Consider the following 7,915-nt stretch of genomic DNA (forward strand, 5'->3'; position numbering starts at 1 on the left):
ACTAGTCAGGCTGAACTAAGTATTGGGCTCTATATCTCAAAGGATGTGTTGTCATTGCAGAAAGTCCAGAGCAGGTTCACAAGGATGATTCCAGGAATGAAGGCATTAACATATGAGGAATATTTGGCAGCTTTGGGCCTATACTCACTGGAATTTAGAAGAATGCCAGGGGGAGGGGTGGATTTCATTGAAATCAATGAACATTGAAAGGACAGTTGCGGTGGATGTGGAGAGGATATTTCTTATGGTGGGAGTATCCAGAACTAGAGGGCACAGTCTCAAAATTGAGGGGCAACCCTTTAGATTTTTTTTTAGCCAGAAAGTAGTGAATCTGTGGAATCCGATGCCACAGGCTGCAGTGGAGGCCAAGTCTGTGCATATATTTATGGCAGGAATTGATAGTTTCCTGATCATTCAGCATGGAAGGATATGGCGATTGAGTGGGATTTGGGATCAGCCATGATGGAATAGTGAAGCCAACTTGATGGATTGAATTGCCTAATTCTGCTCCGAAGTCTTATGGGATTGTACTGATACATCTGATTTTATCTCCTCCCCTTCAAACTACATTGGGAATTCTACCTTAAGATCACTGTCTCCTAAAGGTTCCTTTATCTTAAGCTCCCTTATTTAGTTTGGTTCATTACACAAAACCCAAGCCAGAATTGTATTTTCCTTAGTCACTGGCAGCCAACCAGAAAAGGCTCCCTTTATTCCCACTCTGCCTCCCGCCAGTCAGCCACTGCTACATCCATGCTAGAATCTTCTCTGTAATACCATAGGCTTGTAGCTGGTTAAGCAGCCTCATGTGCAGCACCTTGTCAAAGCCTTCTGAAAATCCAAATACACAACATTCACCGATTTTCCTTTCTATATCCTGCTTATTATTTCTTCAAAGAATTCCAACAGATTTGTCAGGCAAGATTTTCTTTGAGGAAACCATGCTAACTACAGTCTATTCTATTGTGTGCCTCCAAGTACCCTGACATCTCTTCCTTAATAATCAACTCCCATATCTTCCCAACCACTGAGGTCAGACTAACTGGCCTGGTTTCCTTTCTTCTGCCTCTCTCCCTTCTCGATAAGCGAAGTAATATTTGCAATTTTTCAGTCTTCTGTAACCATTTCAGAATCTAGTGATTCTTGAAAGATCAATACTAATGCCTCCACGCTCTCTTCAGCCACCACTTTCAGAACCCCAAGGTATACACCATTTGGTTCAGGGGTCTCATCTACCTTCAGAGTTTTCAGTTTCCAAAGAGCTTTTGTTCTACTTACGGTAACTTCACACACTTCATGACCCCTAACACCTGAAGCTTCCACCATACTGCTAGTGTCTTCCACTGTGAAGACTGATGCAGAATACTTAGTTTGTCTGCCATTTCATTGTCTTATCAAGCATCCTTTTTGAGCAGGCCAATATCCTTGACTCTTTTTTCCAGTTTATGTATCTGAAGAAACTTAGTATCCTCTTTAATATTATTGGCTAACTTACTTTCATACTCCATCTTTATCTTAATGGCATTTTTAGTTGCTTTCTGCTTGTTTTTAAGAGCTTCCCAATCCTCCAACTTCCCACTAATTTTTGCTTTATTATATGCCCTCTTTTAATCTCCTTACCCCTCCTGGAAGTCACCCATCTGCTGTCTGAAGCCTGTACTCCGGGTGTGACCATCTCATCAAAAGCCTTGTCTATCACATCTTCAGCCTCCTAGATGATCCTGAGTATACACCAGCTCCAACCCCTTGTCCTATTGTGAATCACTAGATTCTGGAATATTTCCGAAGGACTGGAAAATTGCAAATGCCACTTCACTCTTTAAGAAAGGAAATTATAGGCCATTTAGTTTGACTTTAATGGTTGGGAAGCTGTAGGAGTCCATTATTAAGGATGAGATTTTGGGATAGAGATAGATAGATAGATGCTTTATTGATCCCAAAGGAAATTATAGTGACACAGTAGCATTACAAGTACACAGATATACAAATATTAGAAGAGAAGTAAGAAAGAATAAAAACTAAGCTATCTCAAACAGTCTAACAGGAGGGGGGTCATCACTTCCCTGGCTATAGATTGACTCATTGTAGAGCCTAATGGCCAAGGGTAAGAATGACCTCATATAACGCTCTTTGGAGCAGAACAGTTGTCTTAGTCTGTTACTGAAAGTGCTCTCCTCTGTTCAGCCAGGGTGACATGCAGAGGGTGAGAGATATTGTCCAGAATTGCCAGGATTTTTCATAAGGTCCTTTGTTATACCACAGCCTCGTGTGTCCAGTTTGATTCCTATAACAAAGCCAGCTTTCTAATCTGTTTATTGACCCTGTTGGCATCACCTGTGTTTAGGCCATTGCCCCAGCATATCACCGCATAGAAGATTGCATTGGTAACAACAGACTGGTAGAACATGTGAAGGAGAGGCCAGCATACTCCTAAGGACTTTGGAGGCACATGATAAAATAGGCCAACGTCAGCATAGTTTCCTTAAGGGGGAAATCTTGCCTGAGAAATCTGTTGGAATTCTTTGAGGACATAACAAGCAGGATAGACAAAGGAGAGTCAATGGATGTATACTTGGACTTTCAGAAGGCCTTTGACAAGGTGCCACGTGACACTGCTTAATATAATATTAAGCAGTGGTATTTCTGGAAAGAGACTAGCATGAATAGGAAACTATTTGACTAGCAGAGTGGGAATAAAGAGGGACTTTTCTACTTGACTGCCGGTAACTAGTGGTGTTCCCTGGGTGCTGGTGTTGGGACAGCTTCTTTTCAAGTTATATGCTGGTGGTTTAGATGACAGAAGGGATGGTTTTGTGGCCAGGTTTACGGACAATACAAAGATAGGTAGAGGGACAGATAGTGTTGAGGAAGCAGGGAGTCAGCCGAAGGACTTAGATAGATTGAGAGAATGCAAAGAAGTGGCAAATGGAATATAGTGTAAGGAAGTATTTGGGACTGTATGGTAGAAGGAATAAAAGCATAGACTATTTTCATAACAGGGAGAAAATTAAAAAATCAGAGATGCAAAGGGTCCTCATGCAGGATTCCCTAAACTTGCATGTTGAGTTGTTGGTAAGGAAGGCAAATGCAATATTAGTATTAATTTCAAGAGGGCTAAAATATAAAAGCAAGGATGTAATGTTTAGGCTTTATAAGGCATTAGTCAAACAGAGTGTTGTGAGCAGTTTTGGGCCCCTTACCTAAAAAAAGGTCTGTTGGCATTGTAGAGGGTCCAGACGAGGTTCATGACAATGATACAATTAATGTAAGGGTTAATGTAAGAGGAGCATTTGATGGCTCTGGACTGGTGGCAGGTGATTCTAACTTTTCACATATTGACTGGGACTCCCATATTTCAAAAGGAGTGGATGTGATAATAAGTTTTTCAAATGTGTTCAGGGAAGTTTCTTTTTTCATTATATAGAGCTCCCAACTCGAGGGAGTGCAATATTGGATCTCCTATTAGGGAAGGAGACAGCAGTGTGTGTAGGGGATCTAGTGATCATAATATGGCAGGGGAATGGGAACCAGTATAATAGAGCTGAGGATGAGACAGCAGGTTTACGAGTGGATGATCTAATATGTAATATGAATGTAAGGAAGGACAAGCCAATGATTGACTCCCTGCAGAGAAAGCAAAGAGTTGAGTTGTACCACAAAGGCAAAATTCAAACGGGCGAATAATACAGGACTGAAGGTGCTGTATTTAAATGCACATTGCATTCGGAATAAGGCGGAAGAACTCGTGGCATAATTAGAGATTGGTCGGTTTGACGTTGTAGGCATCACTGAGTCATGCCTGATAGAAGGTCAAAGTTGGGAGTTTAACATCAAAGGATATACTTTGTATTAAAAGGACGGGCAGGAAGGCATAGGTGGTGGTGTGGCTCTGTTGGTAACAGATGGAATCACACCTTTTGAAAGAAATGACATAGGGTCAGAGAATGTCGAATCATTGTGGGTGGAGTTAAGAAACTGCAAGGGTAAAAAAAAATTATGGTAATCATATATAGGCCTCCAAATAGTAGCCAAGATGTGTGGTTGAGATTGCAAAGAGAGGTGGAAAGGGCATGTAATAAGGGTATTGCCACGATTGTAATGGGGGACTTCAGTATGCAAGGGGATTGGGAAAATCAGGTTGGTGTTGGATTGCAAGAGAGGAAATTTGTTGAATGCCTATGAGATGGCCTTTTGAAGCAGCCTGTCCTTGAGCCCACTTGGGGAAAAACTATCTTAGATTGGGTGTTGTGTAACAACCAAGATCTTATGAGGGAGATTAATGTAAAGGAACCCTTAGGAGGGAGTGATCATAATATGAAGGAATTTATATTAAACCAACTAATACGACTTCTGGGCTGAGCTGGTGCCGGTGTAGCAGACTCCATTCAGACTGTGCATGCTGTTTGGGAGAGTGTGAGAATGGGTGAATGTGAGTGTGAGAAAAGTTTGCTTGGTTTGACCTGTAGCATTTTTTTGTTCTATTTTCAATTTTGGACATGGCAGCTTATGTAGCTTGTGTTTGGGCGCCTTACAAGGATTGCAAAGGAAATTTTTCCAGCTTACCCCTTGTTTTGGGCAGCTGGTTTTTTCGCCTTTGCATAAGCAGTTCACTAGTTCTAGCAGCAATAGAGGTGCCTAGCACGTTTTTCAAAGAAAAAAGGCAAACTAATAATAAGAATAGTGGTGAAGATGTTGGAGGCCTAACAAGGTGGGACTAAGAGTCATTTCACAGTATAGTTTATTGGTGGAGAGAGCAGAGTTAACCAACTTTGGCCCAAGAGGTTTTGATGAGGAGGAACAGTTGAGTAGCGGGTAAAGCTTTTGTAGTGGTTAAGTAAAAAGTCACCAAACTACAATTAATTAAATAAAGTAAGGAAGATGCAGGATTAGGTGATGTGCTGTAGCTAGATGGTGTGGGATCTGGTGGAACCCATTGTGATTCCTGGTGACCACATCTGCAGCAAGTGTTGGCTGCTCTAGGAACTCAGGCTCAAAGTTGATGACCTTGAATCTGAGCTTCAAATACTGCGGCACATCAGGGAGGGGGAAGGGTTACTTGGATGCTCTGTTTTAGGAGGTAGGCACACCCATTAGATTAGCTGCCTGAAATTTGGTCTGTGATCAGGGACAAGAGTATGTGACTGAGTGGGATCCGAGAGACAGTGTTGGAAGAGCCTCAGCCCTTGAGCTTGTCCAACAGGTCTGAGATTCATGTTTCCTATGTGGTAGAGAGTGAGGGCTGTAGGAAGGATGAGGAACCTAACTGTGGCACTGTGGTTCAGGAAGCCATTCAAGAGAGGGGGGAGGAAGAGAAATGTAGTGGTAATTGGAGATAGCATAATCAGGGGAATAGACAAAGTTCTCTGTCACAGAGATAGAGCATCCAGAAGACTGTATTGCCTGCCTGGTGCCTGGGTTCGGGACATCTTATTTGACCTGCAGAGAAATTTGTAGTGGGAGGGGAAGAATCCAGTTCCCATGGTTCAAGTGGGTATCAACGGCCTAGGTAAAATAAGGAAAGAGGTTCTGCTGAGGAAATTTGAACAGATAGGGAATAAATTAAAAAGCGTTTAATTGGAATAAGGGGAAATATGAGGCTACTTGGAAGCATAAATTGGAAACAGATGTTCTCAGGGAAACATACGGAAGAAATGTGGCATATGTTCAGGGGATATTTGCATGGAGTTCTGCATAGGTAAGTTCCAATGAGACAGGAAAAGGGTGGCAGGGTACAGGATCGTGGTGTACAAAGGCTGTTGTAAATCTAGTCAAGAAGAAGAGCTTATGAAAGGTTCAAAAAGCTAGGTAATGATAGAGATCTAGAAGATTATAAGGCTAGCAGGAAGGAATTGAAGAAAGAAATTATGAGAGAAAGAAGGGGCCATGAGAAGGACTTGGCGGACAGAATTAAGGAAAACCCCAAGGCATTCTACAAGTACGTTAAGAGCAAGAGGATAAGACGTGAGAGAGTAGGACCAATCAAGTGTGACAGTGGAAAAGTGTGTATGGAACCGGAGGAGATAGCAGAGGTACTTAATGAGTACTTTGCTTCAGTATTCACTACAGAAAAGGATCTTGGCAATTGTGGGGATGACTTACAGCAGACTGAAAAGCTTGAGCATGTAGATATTAAGAAAGAAGATGTGCAGGAGCTTTTAGAAAGCATCAAGTTGGATGTCACCAGGACCAGACGAGATAGACCCCAGGCTACTGTGGGAGGCAAGGAAGGAGATTGCTGAGCCTCTGGCAATGATCTTTGCATCAATGGAGATGGGAGAGGTCCCAGAGGATTGAAGGGTTGCGGATGTTGTTCCATTATTCAAGAAAGGGAGTAGAGAATTATAGACCAGTGAGTCTTACTTCAGTGGTTGGTAAGTTGATGGAGAAGATCCTGAGAGGCAGGATTTATGAACATTTGGAGAGGCAGAATATGAATACGAATAGTCAGCTGGCTTTGTGAAAGGCAGGTCGTGCCTTACGAGCCTGATTGAATTTTTTGAGGATGTGACTAAACACATTAATGATGGTAGAGCAGTAGATGTAGTGTATATGGATTTCAGCAAGGCATTTGACAAGGTACCCCATGCAAGGCTTATTGAGAAAATAAGAAGACATGGGATCCAAGGGGAAATTGCTTTGTGGATCCAGAACTGGCTTGCCCACAGAAGGCAAAGAGTGGTTGTAGATGGGTCATATTCTGCATGGAGGCCAGTCACCAGTGGTGTGCCTCAGGGATCTGTTCTGGGATCCCAACTCTTCATGATTTTTATAAATGACCTGGATGAAGAAGTGGAGGGATGGGTTAGTGAATTTGCTGTTGACACCAAGGTTGGAAGTGTTGTGGATACTGTGGAGGGCTGTCAGAGGTTACAGTGGGACATTGACAGGATGCAAAAATGGGCTGAGAAGTGGCAGATGGATTTCAACCCAGATAAGTGTGAGGTGGTTCATTTTGCTAGGTCAAATATGATGACAGAATATAGTATTAATGGTAAGATTCTTGGCAGTGTGGAGGATCAGAGGGATCTTGGACACTCAAAACTGCTGTGCAGGTTGACTGTGGTTAAGAAAGCATATGGTGCATTGACCTTCGTCAATCATGGGATTGAGTTTAGCAGTCAAGAGGTAATGTTGCAGCTATATAGGGCCCTGGTCAGACCCTACTTGGAGTACTGTGCTCAGTTCTGGTCGTCACACTATTGGAAGGATGTGGAAAAATGGCTCCTTTGCTCGTTATTATCATTTGAGTTAATTGATATAATTTTTCCACGATCTAATTGTAAATTTTTTTAGTATATTTTCTTTTCTTGCTGGCGATTTGATGTTTATTTTTAGAAGCTTTTTGTATGACGCATGACTCCGGGGCTGTACACCTAATGGGTTCTTTTTTTTTCTCACTTTTCTGCTTAGTAGGTTTTTCTTGTTATCACAAAATTTTTTTTTCAATCTTTAAGATAATTTTTTTTGAGGCATTGTAAGTGTTGTTACTTCGATGTACTCATGTTATTTTTCCTGTATATAACAATAAAAAGATTTCAAAAGAAAGAAAGGAAGGATGTGGAAACCATAGAAAGGTTCAGAGGAGATTTACAAGGGTGTTGCCTGGATTGGGGAGCATCCCTTATGAGAGTAGATTGAGTGAACTCGGCCTTTTTTCCTTGGAGCAACAGAGGGTGAGAGGTAACCTGATAGAGGTGTGCAAGATGATGAGAGGCATTGGTTGTGTGGATAGTCAAAGGCTTTTTCCCAGGGCTGAGATGGCTAACACGAGAGGTTTTAAGGTGCTTGGAAGTAGGTACAGAGGAGATTTAGGGGTAAGTTTTTACGCAGAGAGTGGTGAGTGAGTGGTATGGGCTGCCAGTGACAGTGATGGAGGCAGATACAATAGGGTCTTTTAAGAGACTCCTGAACAGGT

Source organism: Mobula birostris, chromosome 8 (genome assembly GCF_030028105.1).
Source record: "Mobula birostris isolate sMobBir1 chromosome 8, sMobBir1.hap1, whole genome shotgun sequence".
Lineage (NCBI taxonomy): Eukaryota > Metazoa > Chordata > Chondrichthyes > Myliobatiformes > Myliobatidae > Mobula > Mobula birostris.